The sequence below is a fragment of the Garra rufa genome, unplaced genomic scaffold, assembly GCF_049309525.1.
Source record: "Garra rufa unplaced genomic scaffold, GarRuf1.0 hap1_unplaced_533, whole genome shotgun sequence".
In the NCBI taxonomy this organism is placed as follows: Eukaryota; Metazoa; Chordata; class Actinopteri; order Cypriniformes; family Cyprinidae; genus Garra; species Garra rufa.
In genome coordinates, this window is record NW_027394799.1 from 1 (window position 1) to 13,616 (window position 13,616).

Genomic DNA, 13,616 nt, shown 5'->3' on the forward strand with positions numbered 1-13,616 from the left:
ATTTCACAACATTACAGTTTTTACACTATTTTTCATTAAAAAAAGAAGCCTTGGTGAACTTCTTTAAAAACTCTTACCAACCCTTAATGATTGAACAGTTATGTGTATTAAAAATTTTCCCCTATGAGGAAAATAAATGCTTAGTAATAATGACAAGCTGAGAGGGGTTGGGCGGGGCTTATTAAAGTGTTAGTTCACCCAAAAATGAAAATTCAGTCATTAATTACTCACCCCTCATGTCTTTCCAAACCTGTAAGACTTTTGTTCATCTCTCGAACACAAATTAAGACATTTTTGATGAAATCCAAGAGCTTTCTGACCCTCCATAGACAGCAAGGGTACTATCATGGTCAAGGTCCAGAAAGGTCACAAGGACATTGTTAAAATAATCCATGTGACATTGTAATTTTATGAAGCTACAGGAGTAGCTTCATAAAATTTATGGAGCATGTGCAGGCTTTCCTCTAAACGTTAACAAAGCACAGCACATGCATGTTCTGTTTACATGTGAGAAAAGCCTGTGTATACGTCGTGATATAGTCTGTGTATAGTCATTATTTTTGTTTTCTTTGCACACAAAAAGTATTCTGGTAACTTCATAAAATTACGAGTGAGCCACTGATGTCACATGAACTATTTGAACAATGTCCTTATGACCTTTGTGGACCTTGACCGTGATAGTACCCTTGCTGTATATGAAGGGTCAGGAAACTCTTGGATTTCATCAAAAATATCTTAATTTGTGTTGGGAAGGTGAACAAAGGCCTTACAGGTTTAAAACGACATGAGGGTGAGTAAGTAATTAATGACTGAATTTTCATTTTTGGGTGAACTAACCCTTTAATGCAATGAGGTCTTCAGTGGGTGTGGCTATTGAGCTCCTACCTCAATCTGCAGGAGTGCTTCTTCTCTCTGCCTCAGAATCTCCACATCTTCTTCGCTGATCTCTGACAGGAATGCTTGTCCATCACTCTCAAGGCTCTCCCCTGCTCCGAACAATGGCCCTTCCTCAACCAGTTCGCTGAATGGAGTCTGTGGACTCTATTCAAACACACACACACACACACACACACACACACACACACACACACACACACACACACACACACACACACACACACACACAAAAAGAGAGACAACATTTATTAAACTTTTTAAAAGTATGTACAATGTTCAGATTCAGCACTAGATTAGCTAAATGTTTTAGCGCAGCATTGATTACAAAATATAACATTAAAAAGTGTATAAATCACTCGCTTTTCTAAAGAAACTTTGTCCAATAGCAACACCAGTAGGTAAAGTTAAAGTGGGAGTCCGCATCTCTCTCGCCTTCCCTGAGCCCACTGAGTTTTAACAGACCCCTTAAAGCATGCAGTGAGTTTGTTGGGGGGTAACTGGGAATGAATGGGGGAAAGTCACATGAGAAGAGGCAATGCCTTCATCGCAATATAATTGGATATGACTGCACTGATAAAAAAATATTCTGTGGTGTAGTAAATACTAAACAATAACAAATGTAATTTCTACACGAAAAAGTTAGTTCAGGCAATAATTAAAAGTAAATTCTATACTGGTATTTCATTTTAGCTTGTAGAAGTTAAACCAAGTATAAACGAGTATAAACAATATATAGAATTAAGTAAAATTTACTTAACTTTTCTGGTACTGGTGTTCCCATCATGCACTGGGACATGAATAACTAATTCCCTCCTGTTGTCCAGCTGTATTTACACAGTTTTATCATTGTTTTTGTTATTAGATTTAGAAACATGTGATTTTGTTACATCTGGAGTTAATTTTCTATTAAAAATGACACATTCATGCTCAAAAATGAACCACAGAATGTTATCGTGTCATCATGCAATGTGTACCAAGTATTGAAGTCTCTGTGTTCGGATGGGCGCCGCTTTACTAATGTAGATATGATGTCTACATGATATCTTTTGTATAGTTTACTTCGATGTTTTGCTGTGTTAATTAAAATCAAAGTATTGCAAAGTAAGCTTTGACTGAGTAAAAATTACTTAAACTTTTTTTTTTATTGGCCAAGCTGAAGTTGTTTATTTTCTTTGTTAGATTTACCTAACTTAGGTAAGTAGCTTTTACTTAATTCTATAAGTGAAATTATATATAATTATGTAATATTTACTTAATTTCTTTCAAATCAACAGTAAGTAGATTGTACAAATCAGTAGCAGTAAAATTTACTTAAAATGTGTTATGAAGATTTTTTATTTTTTTTTAAACTACAAGTTATTTATTTTATTTTTTTTGCAGTGTGGTTATGTTCAGCTCTGATTGGTTCATGCAATATATCTTGCTTTTTGTATTTAGGGGCGTTTGAGAATCAGTCTGAATGAAAAATATAATGGCGTTAATGGGAAAACTAATTTTAAAAAGTAAGTAATCAACTCACACACAAGTAAAAATAAGACTTAGAATGGCTTAAAGGCATGATCTGTGGGAGTTTTTGGCGAGTAATCATCTTGGTGAAATTTAAATTAAATCTCTTTTTATGACCAATATTTTGCTGACAGATGATCTGAAAAATTCAAAATGACTTAAAAGTGAACGATTAAAAAGAATAGCTGAACATAAGTTCACAAATAAATATATTGCTTAAATTGTTGCTGCCTTGTTATTATTATTTTGGAATAAATGTAAAATGCATAAAAACACTAAAGGGCACTAAACACACCAGTTTGTTCTTCAGTTTCAATTAAAGCATATCAAAGCCTTAAGGTCGGGTAAGTTTATCTCTGGACAGCTATTTCATTAAAAATGATTTCTCAGTTATTCAAACATACATTCTTTTAATAGTGTACCATAGTAGTATTAAATCAAAGGATGACTGCATGCACGTGCCCTGAATACTCACTGACCCCAGAACCGCCTCTGCTCAGATCAGACGTCAGCGGATCAGAGCATTGCGGATGTTTATAGACGCCGGACCTGACTTTGGTGAAACTTCCATATTAGAAGTGACACAATTTTCCTTGAGATCCATTTGTAAACATCTTATATAATCGCAAAGCACTGACATTTCACGGCTGTGGAGAATATAATACAATGATAATGACTCGCCACCTCATACTGCAGCAAAAGAATTGCAAAGGAAGCGCCCGCCGCCTTTGTTAGTCATTTAGGCTGAACTCTGAAGGTTGAAGAGGTGGGAGTTGGTCACTTAGAGAGAGCCACATTGATCTGCTAATTTCTCAACTTGCATATGCATGACATCGATAATGGCCCGAGGCGTGCTATTATTTTTTGCTATGTGTTGGATGACTCATTGTATTCTTCCCTCTCAGAATTAGCACATCCAATACATCTCGGTCCAGCACAATGCCACTCTGAGAGCATCATCTTCCTTGGGCGGTTGTTGTCGTCCCACTCACTGAGGATATCATTGTCTGTTAGGTCATTGAGTGGCTTGTAGTTGGAGTTTTTCGCATTTACCAACAAGATGTACAGGTCCTTTTCAAAAAATTAGCATATTGTGATAAAGTTCATTATTTTCTGTAATGTACTGATAAACATTAGAGTTTCATATATTTTAGATTCATTACACACATTTGAAAGTAGTTCTAGCCTTTTATTGTTTTAATATTGATGATTTTGGCATACAGCTCATGAAAACCCAAAATTCCTATCTCAAAAAATTAGCATATTTCATCCGACCAATAAAAGAAAAGTGTTTTTAATACAAAAAAAGCCAACCTTCAAATAATTATGTTCAGTTATGCACTCAATACTTGGTCGGGAATCCTTTAGCAGAAATGACTGCTTCAATGCGGCGTGGCATGGAGGCAATCAGCCTTTGGCACTGCTGAGGTGTTATGGAGGCCCAGGATGCTTCGATAGCGGCCTTAAGCTCAGCCAGAGTGTTGGGTCTTGCGTCTCTCAACTTTCTCTTCACAATATCCCACAGATTCTCTATGGGGTTCAGGTCAGGAGAGTTGGCAGGCCAATTGAGCACAGTAATACCATGGTCAGTAAACCATTTACCAGTGGTTTTGGCACTGTGAGCAGGTGCCAGGTCGTGCTGAAAAATGAAATCTTCATCTCCATAAAGCTTTTCAGCAGATGGAAGCATGAAGTGCTCCAAAATCTCCTGATAGCTAGCTGCATTGACCCTGCCCTTGATAAAACACAGTGGTCCAAAGTACTTTTTTCAGATGAAAGCAAATTTTGCATGTCATTCGGAAATCAAGGTGCCAGAGTCTGGAGGAAGACTGGGGAGAGGGAAATGCCAAAATGCCTGAAGTCCAGTGTCAAGTACCCACAGTCAGTGATGGTCTGGGGTGCCATGTCAGCTGCTGGTGTTGGTCCACTGTGTTTTATCAAGGGCAGGGTCAATGCAGCTAGCTATCAGGAGATTTTGGAGCACTTCATGCTTCCATCTGCTGAAAAGCTTTATGGAGATGAAGATTTCATTTTTCAGCACGACCTGGCACCTGCTCACAGTGCCAAAACCACTGGTAAATGGTTTACTGACCATGGTATTACTGTGCTCAATTGGCCTGCCAACTCTCCTGACCTGAACCCCATAGAGAATCTGTGGGATATTGTGAAGAGAAAGTTGAGAGACGCAAGACCCAACACTCTGGATGAGCTTAAGGCCGCTATCCAAGCGTCCTGGGCCTCCATAACACCTCAGCAGTGCCACAGGCTGATTGCCTCCATGCCACGCAGCATTGAAGCAGTCATTTCTGCAAAAGGATTCCCGACCAAGTATTGAGTGCATAACTGAACATAATTATTTGAAGGTTGACTTTTTTTGTATTAAAAACACTTTTCTTTTATTGGTCGGATGAAATATGCTAATTTTTTGAGATAGGAATTTTGGGTTTTCAATGAGCTGTATGCCAAAATCATCAATATTAAAACAATAAAAGGCTAGAACTACTTTCAAATGTGTGTAATGAATCTAAAATATATGAAAGTCTAATGTTTATCAGTATATTACAGAAAATAATGAACTTTATCACAATATGCTAATTTTTTTAAAAGGACCTGTACAACATAAATTATCCTTTAATCTGTATCTGCATTTCAGATGCATAAATTGTCCTGAAATTCAGTCTGAAGTTGTGAATTTCCATAAACTTTTACCTCATTAAAAAATAAGACCATTACCATTATATTCCTTTAAAAATGTAAATGGGTTTATTTACACTTTCATTTCAAATTTAGACTACATGCAGCACAATAAAATTTGCTTTGAATTACCTCAAAATGTTAGAGTTACAAGATGTGCTCATATGTGAGAAACAGAGAGGGATCTTCTATAAAGTCAACGGATCCAAATCACATTAAGTCATAGGATCAGCATGACTCATTCAAGACGGATATTCCCAGTTTAAGACGTTTATTCAGAAATGGCTCAGTAATCTAAATTCTCTGGAGGATAAGTGCAATTATGCAATATACCTCTGATTTGAAGACTTTCACTCATATTACAGTAACTTTGATACATTTTTTACAAAGTTTGTTCAAATAGAAGTCTTTTGAGTGCTTGAAGCTTAGAGATGGTTTAATTATAGCAAAGAGCAAGTTATTTACATCAGTGGAGTCATTTTTTCTGCCAATCAATCCAAGGACAGAGCATCCTGACCCCTTTCTTCTCTTGAAATAATAGGTCTCAGTATATTTCTGACAGTTTTTTTTTCTTATGTCAGAGGAGCAAAAGGTTAAACAAGTAAGAAAGAAAATTACTATTCTTCTCTAATTCTTAGTGGGAATTTGAAGTGGGAACTTGCGTCTTGCGTAAACACATTCAGATTTAAATTAGTGCAACTAGTGTTAAACACTTTTCGATTATTTCGATTATATTGCATGCTGACCCATATTGAGGGATGCAATGGAAGTGTAAAAAATGGAAAAAGCAAGAGTATGCACCTAAACGTAAAGGAATAACTTTGAACACAAAGTCCCAGCCTCAGAGGAGACAAGAAAGCAGTGGATTTATTGACTTTTTTTTTTACTGTATATTACGCTGCTCTTCACACAGATCTAATATATACATGCGATTTCTTTCCCATTTGTTTACTTTCACAGGCATAACCAGCTATTTTTGTAACTCATGTGTGTTTTTAACATAAACTTGTGTGTATTTGACAGTTTAAGCGCAATAAGACATGAAAAAAAAACTTAGTTTAGTACTCACATGCCATGTGACAGCCACTGTCTGTGCATGTGCTTCGGATGTGTGAGCTCAGAAAACCATATATCAGAAGTTTAAACTAATATGATTTAAAATAGGCAGAAGCTCATTTGCATTTAAAGTGACATGCATGAAAACAGCAACGTGTTTCTACTTCCACTCAAAGCGCCATTTTCAAAATGATATAATAAATGATCTGTGAGGTATTTTGAGCTGAAACTTCACAGAGACATTCTGGGGACACCCGAAACTTATATTGCATATTGTAAAAAAAAAAGGGCATAATATGTCTCCTTTAACACAAAGTTAGTTTGTCTGTAGCCTGTTTAGTCTTAGTACTCAACAAGCTATATAAAGCCTGTTTCTGCCTCAGGTAATTGCGAGATTAAGTTTAGATGTAAAGAATCAAAATTGCTGTATAAAGTCACAATTACAAAAAAACAACAATCAGCGCATTGTTATTCTTTTTATTTAACACAGTGGGAGGAGAGCCTATAACAAATTACACTTGATGCTGAGAAATTCATTGAAACATATGGATTTGCTTTAATAAAAGCCTATACCGCTGTGATTTTTCCATTCACAATAGTGAGTCACGTTCATGAATCATCTTACAGATTGCCAGTGCAGATAACAAACCCTGTTCTCTTCTGAACTCAGACAAAAAAAAAAAAAAAAAGACTCCGGCAGAACCTGGCGATCAAACAACTCCTTAATAATGTCTTACTCTTGACTAACAAGTCAGCATGTTGTTTGTTTTGGATGTGTTCTTGGCGTTCATATTAGAACTACACATCCTGTTTGATTGCTCTGGTCGGGTGTTTCCAGGGGGGATTGTGGAAGGAGACGGAAGATCAGAGACATTGCCGCAGGTGACAGAGTCTCACATAAAAGCAGCGTCTCTGGAGAGCGACAGGAGGGAAGGGAATAGAATAGAATAAGAGAGGATTTTAACAGACCTGAGACTGTAAGACAGGAGCGTGTATGTATGTGCTGTAGTCGCATACCAGCTGAGCCTATCTGAGCTGCTGTTGTACTGCAGGTAATATTGAACACAATTCCTATCATTCAGTCAACTCTTTCAATCATCAGTACATCCTTGAGACAACTCAGATGAACTAAAAATTGAAGTTTGATGAAATCTGAAAGGAGGTGTGGTGATGGAGATGTCAGTTTTAGTGAGTTTCATCAAATGAAACTCCTCCAATGAGAGTGAACATCACTAGGATTGTCATCTGTGGTTTGATTTCTTCTCAACAAGATGTTTTCTTTTTGTTCTCACAGGGAGAAGCAATTTAAGATATCAATTGTTCTGAAACAACCTGGAGAAATTTGGGGTTAAAAGAGTAGTTTATTTAAAAATGACAAATTTGTCATTATTTTCCAACCTTCTTGTCACTACAAACCTATATGACTTACTTTCTTCTGGGAAACGAGAAAAGTAAATGGGGTCCAAAATGACAAAAAAAAGTACCATAAAAAGATTGTGTACTTTATCATACAAGCGAATATCCATTTAAACATGACTGGGTTTAGAAGACTTGAATTGCACTGCATAAGTCATGAAGACCACTTTTAAAGGGATAGTTCACCCAAAAATGAAAATTCTGTCATTAATTAGTCACCCTCATGTTGTTCCAAACCTGTAAGATCTTTGTTTATCTTCATAACACACATTAAAATATTTTTTGATGAAATTGTCTGACCCTGCATAGACAGCAACGCAACTACCACATTCAAGGCCCAGAAAGGTAGTAAGGACTAGGGGTGGGAGAAAAAAATAGATTCTCAGATGCATCGCGATTCTCTCTTCAACGATTCTGAATCGATTCTGAATATTTTAGAATCGATTCTGAGCTTGTTTAGAATGCAGTACTAATAGATGCACGAAACTTGCGCACTGACAGACTTTCACGTGCATTTTGTGTTTGTTCATCCTAAAGCTCGATTGCGGCTGCGGTTAAATGCAGTTGCTTAAAATATACTTTTATACGAAATTGATGTACACACAGTCAGTTATGTTTTCAGAGCAGGACAAAATATCTGATATATCGAAATAGATCTGTGCATTAGTTTGAATGCAGCCTGTTAAAGCTGCCACTGTCTATGGTCTCAACTATTGTCTGTAAACGTTCGGATACTTAAAGAACACTTATTTTATATAAGTAATTGTTTTAAAAAGTAGCCTGCTTGTATAATAAAAAATAAAGCAAATTTTGCATGAATTAAACGCAAAATGAATTTGATATAAAATGTATATGAAATGTACCATGTGCAGTATTATTGAGAATGTGACGAATTGTGATATTTAGTTGATAATGAAAATAGTAATTAAGAAGATTGAGAAGATTCACAGCCCTACTTTTAAGATGGCAGTACTGACATACAGAGATTCCAACTATAAACAAAAAGCATAGAAACTGCAATTTTACATTTTGTTAAAATGTCAAAAGTTGTAAAGATGTATTTGCACAGCAGAAGAATTAATTGGAAAAACTGTAGATCAATAATCGTTTTGGAATCGTATTGTGACTCCCAGAATCGGAATCGGATCGGATTTTGAAGTGCCTGAACATTCCCATCCCTATACATAGTACATCAGTGGGACATCAGTGGTTCAAACTTAATTTTATAAAGCTACGAGAATACCTTTTGTGCGCAAAGAAAACAAAAACAACTTTTTTCAACAATTCTTCATGAGAGTTCATGAGAGTACCATGACGCAAACATTGTACTATTTCAGAAGATCTGTAACAACAACCACTTTTTTTCGGATTGCATAAATAACTTTAATCTTATCAATAGTGGTAAAAGAGATCATTTTTGGTATGACATCAGTGTCACAAATCCTGTCTATGTTCTTCGGTCTGCCCGCCACCATAGGTTGCCTGTGCATTTCATTGACTCTCACACCTCACTGACTGTTACACATCACCCTGGACTACACTTCCCGGGTTCAGCTTGCAATTTCACCCGCAACCAATCATGAACTGTATAAATATGAGGCCATTACAATTATTCAGGGCCGAGTATTGCATTGCGTTTAGCGCTCTCTATGTGTTTGCAACTGTCCATAGTTTCCTGAGTCAAAGTTAAAGTCTTGTTCTAGTCTAGTCATTCGTGTCTTGATTTCCTCATCTGGACTTGTCTGCTTCGCCACCTGCCTTGGATCTCTCGTCTGTCTGGATTTGCACTTTGTTTTGCCGTTTCAGAATCTGTTCACCCCTCGATTGATCTATGGAATGTCTGTTTGTATAACGCGTTTACCTCGTCCCTTTGGATTACATTCACCGCTGATCGACCCTCGTCTGTCCCTGAATTACTCTTATGTCTTGCACGTACTGTACCTGTTTACTGATGTTTGACCCTGCCTGTATTTGGCCATGTCTATGTTTATAAATAAAGCTTCGCTTTTGGATCTGCCCGCTTCATGTCCTCGTCGTCCCGTAACAATCAGGGTGATTTAATGATGAGAGAATTTTCATTTTTGGGTGAATTTTACCATTTAAGTGTCTTACATAAAGAAGGTAGGTCATGTATCTTCTCTTGCAGATCTATATTCCTTCCAGCCCAGGGCTGCTTTTCCCAAAAGCATCGTAAGCCTAAGTAGACTGTAGAACTATTGCCACCAATGGTCTCTACGATCAACTTACAGTCAAACCAAAATTTATTTAGACACCTTAAACATTTCTCACATTATCACAGTTTATGTGCTATATGAGAAAATGGTAATACAAATATGACAAAAACTCAAGTTAAACTGTGTCAGAACAAAATCATCTTGATAATGTCAGATGACTTTGATAGAAAGCTATGTAACAAAACATGGTCAGGTCAAAGCGTCAAATCAAATTTTTGGTCCTACTAGGGATGCTCATTTCGGTTAATTTTCCTGACCGACAACCGCTGCTCGTTATCCGAACATTAACCGTTAACTGATAAAATTAGAATAATAAATTAGTTTAAAATAAAAATAGAATGCACGAGTATCTGTGATGATACATTAAAAATACAAGCAAATGTTTTATTTTAACGTGCAAACAGCAGCATACAGAGCAACAACAAAAACTGTATTGACATATACTTAAATTATCACGTATCAGCAGCGGTTCTGAGAACAGAGAAAATCTGAATGAAAAAAAAAAAAGAATAATATAAATAGGCCTACACTAAATAAGTATAAATTAAATAACTACCTAATTAATTATTACCTAATAATCCTTTTATGCGCTTTGAAGAACTGTACCGGTCTTATTCTTCTTGTCGGACATAAAAATATATAGCAGGCCAGCCAATACCTCAGTGTGCCTAGTTTTTAACATGTCCACATGCTGTACGGATAGGCAGGACCGCTGCCTGTTAACTCTTAGATCCGCGAAAAAAAACACCATCACAAAAACCCTTTCAATTTGCGGTTCGGGACTTCCATCCACTGTCATATGCGTGTGGAGAAGCGCGTGTTTTACAGCGTTCATCAATAGCCAATCACAGACATGTATGTTGATTTGATTATCACTGTGGACAATCAGAGGAGGCTATGTTACAATCCACTCACCAACTAAATTGCCGGTTTCAGTTTTGCTGATTTCTACACTTTCGCGAACTCTCTTATTAAAACAAAGAAAGTGTTGGCATTATATAAATAAGAGATTAATTGTGCAGTGTAAAGGTTATTTTATTACTTTTTAATAACTTTTTAAGATTGCGATGAACTACTCTAGGATGAGTGATAGCTTTCCAGTGATTGTAACGGGAGCGCCTATTGCGCACTTTCTAGACTATAATTCATTCAGAATTTGAATACATTCACTCATGGATTCACTCTCTGATAACCCAATAACGCCACTTGCCATTGAGTTGCATATACTACATCTGTTTACTAAGTAAAGGTGAAGCGAAATATGTCTGTACAGCCACACTGCACGTGTCGACACGCGCACGTGAGTAAACAGATAACTTACAAATAGCATTATTTCTTTCACCATACAGCAAACGTAAAAAAAAAAAAAGAATAGAAAAAAACCCTTTTAAACCGTTTAACTGATAGTAATAATCGGTTAAAATTCTTACTGTCGGTTAACGGTTAAACGGTCAATATGAGCATCCCTAGGTCCTACATTTTGATCAATTTCATTGGTAGTCCATTGAGTAAAGAATTTCTGGGTATAATATGTCACAGTTTACTTTATTTTGCTATCTTTACTTACATAAATTAACGATAGTGTCCTGCACCCACCCACTCATAATGCTTTTGAGAAACGCAGTCCAGATCTTTGAGCACCTCCTGACCTGGGGCTGCACGTTCTGTACCACAAGTGTAGTGGTTTCAAACAAACTTCAGTTTTAAGTGTCATGAAGTTCTGACGGTCGATATGTGACCTGCTAGAAAATGAAGTGGTAAGAAAAGAAGGGCATCAAAGAGCTCCTCATCCACATGCAATCACACACACAGTCACACTCTTTATCTTACTGTCACAGGGATGTCGAAGAGCTCATGAAAGAACAAAGAGGAAGAAGTGGACTCTCTCTGGACTCTGAGATATTGAAGCCCACTCACCTGTTTCCTGTCCTTTTGTGCAGGAGGAAGCAAGGCCCTTGAACGATCTGCAATTTTCTGTCAGAGAAGAGAAGAAAAAATGACATTAATATGCAAATACATCCAGACATGTGATGGCAGTTGAGCTAAAGAGAAGTTCAGTGGATTCTTTTTTCACTGGTTTACAATTACTGCTGCATGAATGGGCTGCACACATACAGTTGAGGAGACTGGGGACTATTTTCAAACTACATGTTTTTCAACACAAACATACAGTGTTGACAGTAGTTCAGCACAAGCTAATTAGTTATTTATCTGACAGAAAAAAAAACTTAAGATATAACACCTATGTTGGGTATGGTACTGCTGTCTAAAATTCTGATGTTTGTTTTGTATTATATCTGTGTGTGTGTGTGTGTGTGTGTGTGTGTGTGTGTGTGTATATATATATAAAATTTAGTATATATTTTAACTTAAAATATTTAAGCTTTCTTCTAAAGCAAGTGTTTCATGTGTACCTTCTGCAAGTCTCCATATCGCTGCACAGAATCTGATAGCTCTGTTTTGAGTCTCGTCAGACGAAGCCTGTCTTGCTGTGAGGAAACAAAATAGCATGATTTTAAAATTACAGCTGGTTCAGGTTAACATCACCCATAACCGTGACAGCATTTTATTTTTGTAAGTATAAAAGCCAGTGTAATTGCTTCATGATATAAACCAACATCACTGGCTATACTTATATAGGAATCTTATTTTCCAGAAACAAAAGAAAAATGAGAGATTTAGAGAAGATTTATTTTACCCGCGAAGACCCGCTGATGATGTCAGTGAGTTGTTTAACAAGTTGGCTTGTGCTTGTTATGACTTTATTGGTTTGCTGCTGTGTGGAATGTCTGAAAGAGAGGGAGAAGAGCGTAAGGGGTGAGAAGATAGGTAATCATGCTTTACAAACCACAGAAGACGATTCAAAACGATTCATCAGCTATCCCAAGGTGCAATGCTCTCCAAGCTGGGCTAGATTTACAGCCCTATTGGATGGATTAGGCTCAACCAATTAAGTAAATCAATATTAATGACTGTGCGACAGAGGAACAACATGGTGCAGTGAGGGACTGTGTGTCGTGGCTGCAGAGCTCAGATGATGTCAGGAAGGCTTTGGGCTCCAGGCAGGAGTCAATCTGCCGCCCCGGAGGAGAAGCAAAGGATTAGACGCTGTGTACAGAGACGGCAAATCAACTGGAGGAAAGGTAGCACAGCGCAATGAGAGGTTTGCTGTATTAATGGAGCAGATGAAATCAAGATTGCATAAACTGGGTTTATAGAGGGCGATATTTATGATTGCATAAATAAAGGGGAAGAAAGAAACCAATCCACAGGCCTGTCTAGCATTTGCCTCTAGACTCCAGACAAACAGATGGCCCTGAAGGGTTACAAAAACTGTTTATATGTACTAGATTTCAGGGTTGTCAACCATTCAGATTTTAACTGAGAATCAATTCCAAGACTTTGAGCTGAATTTGAATTGGCATAGCAAGCAAGATGCAGATTTGCAATTCAAATTTGAATGGAAGTAGATTAAAAATGAACTGAAATGCAAACTAATTCCTGTTATTAGAAGTAGATAAGCAAAGGTTTTCAAATTTTGAGTGTTGGCTTGACAACATTTTGAGAGTTTATAGGATTAGTTCACTTACAGAATAAAAACATCATAATAATTTACTAACCCCCATGCCTCCTTCTTTCAGTTGAAAAGAAATTAAGGTTTTTGAGGAAAACATTCAAGGATTTTTCTCTATATAGTAGACTTCAATGGGGATCAGTGGGTTGAAGATCCAAATTGCAGTTTCAATGCAGCTTCAAAGGGCTCTACACGATCCCAGCCAAGGTATAAGGGTCTTATCTAACAAAATGATCAGT

The 13,616-nt window shown here is 36.9% G+C and overlaps 1 long non-coding RNA gene across 1 annotated transcript; it reads right to left on the bottom strand.

Annotated features, from left to right (window-relative positions):
- Positions 1 to 891: 891 nt before the first annotated feature.
- On the bottom strand, positions 892 to 12,592 carry LOC141317237 (uncharacterized). The gene is made up of 4 exons (XR_012351753.1): positions 12,502 to 12,592; positions 12,218 to 12,292; positions 11,721 to 11,777; positions 892 to 1,041 (listed from the first exon to the last, which is right to left on the bottom strand). It is a non-coding gene; the product is annotated as an uncharacterized lncRNA (long non-coding RNA).
- Positions 12,593 to 13,616: the final 1,024 nt, after the last annotated feature.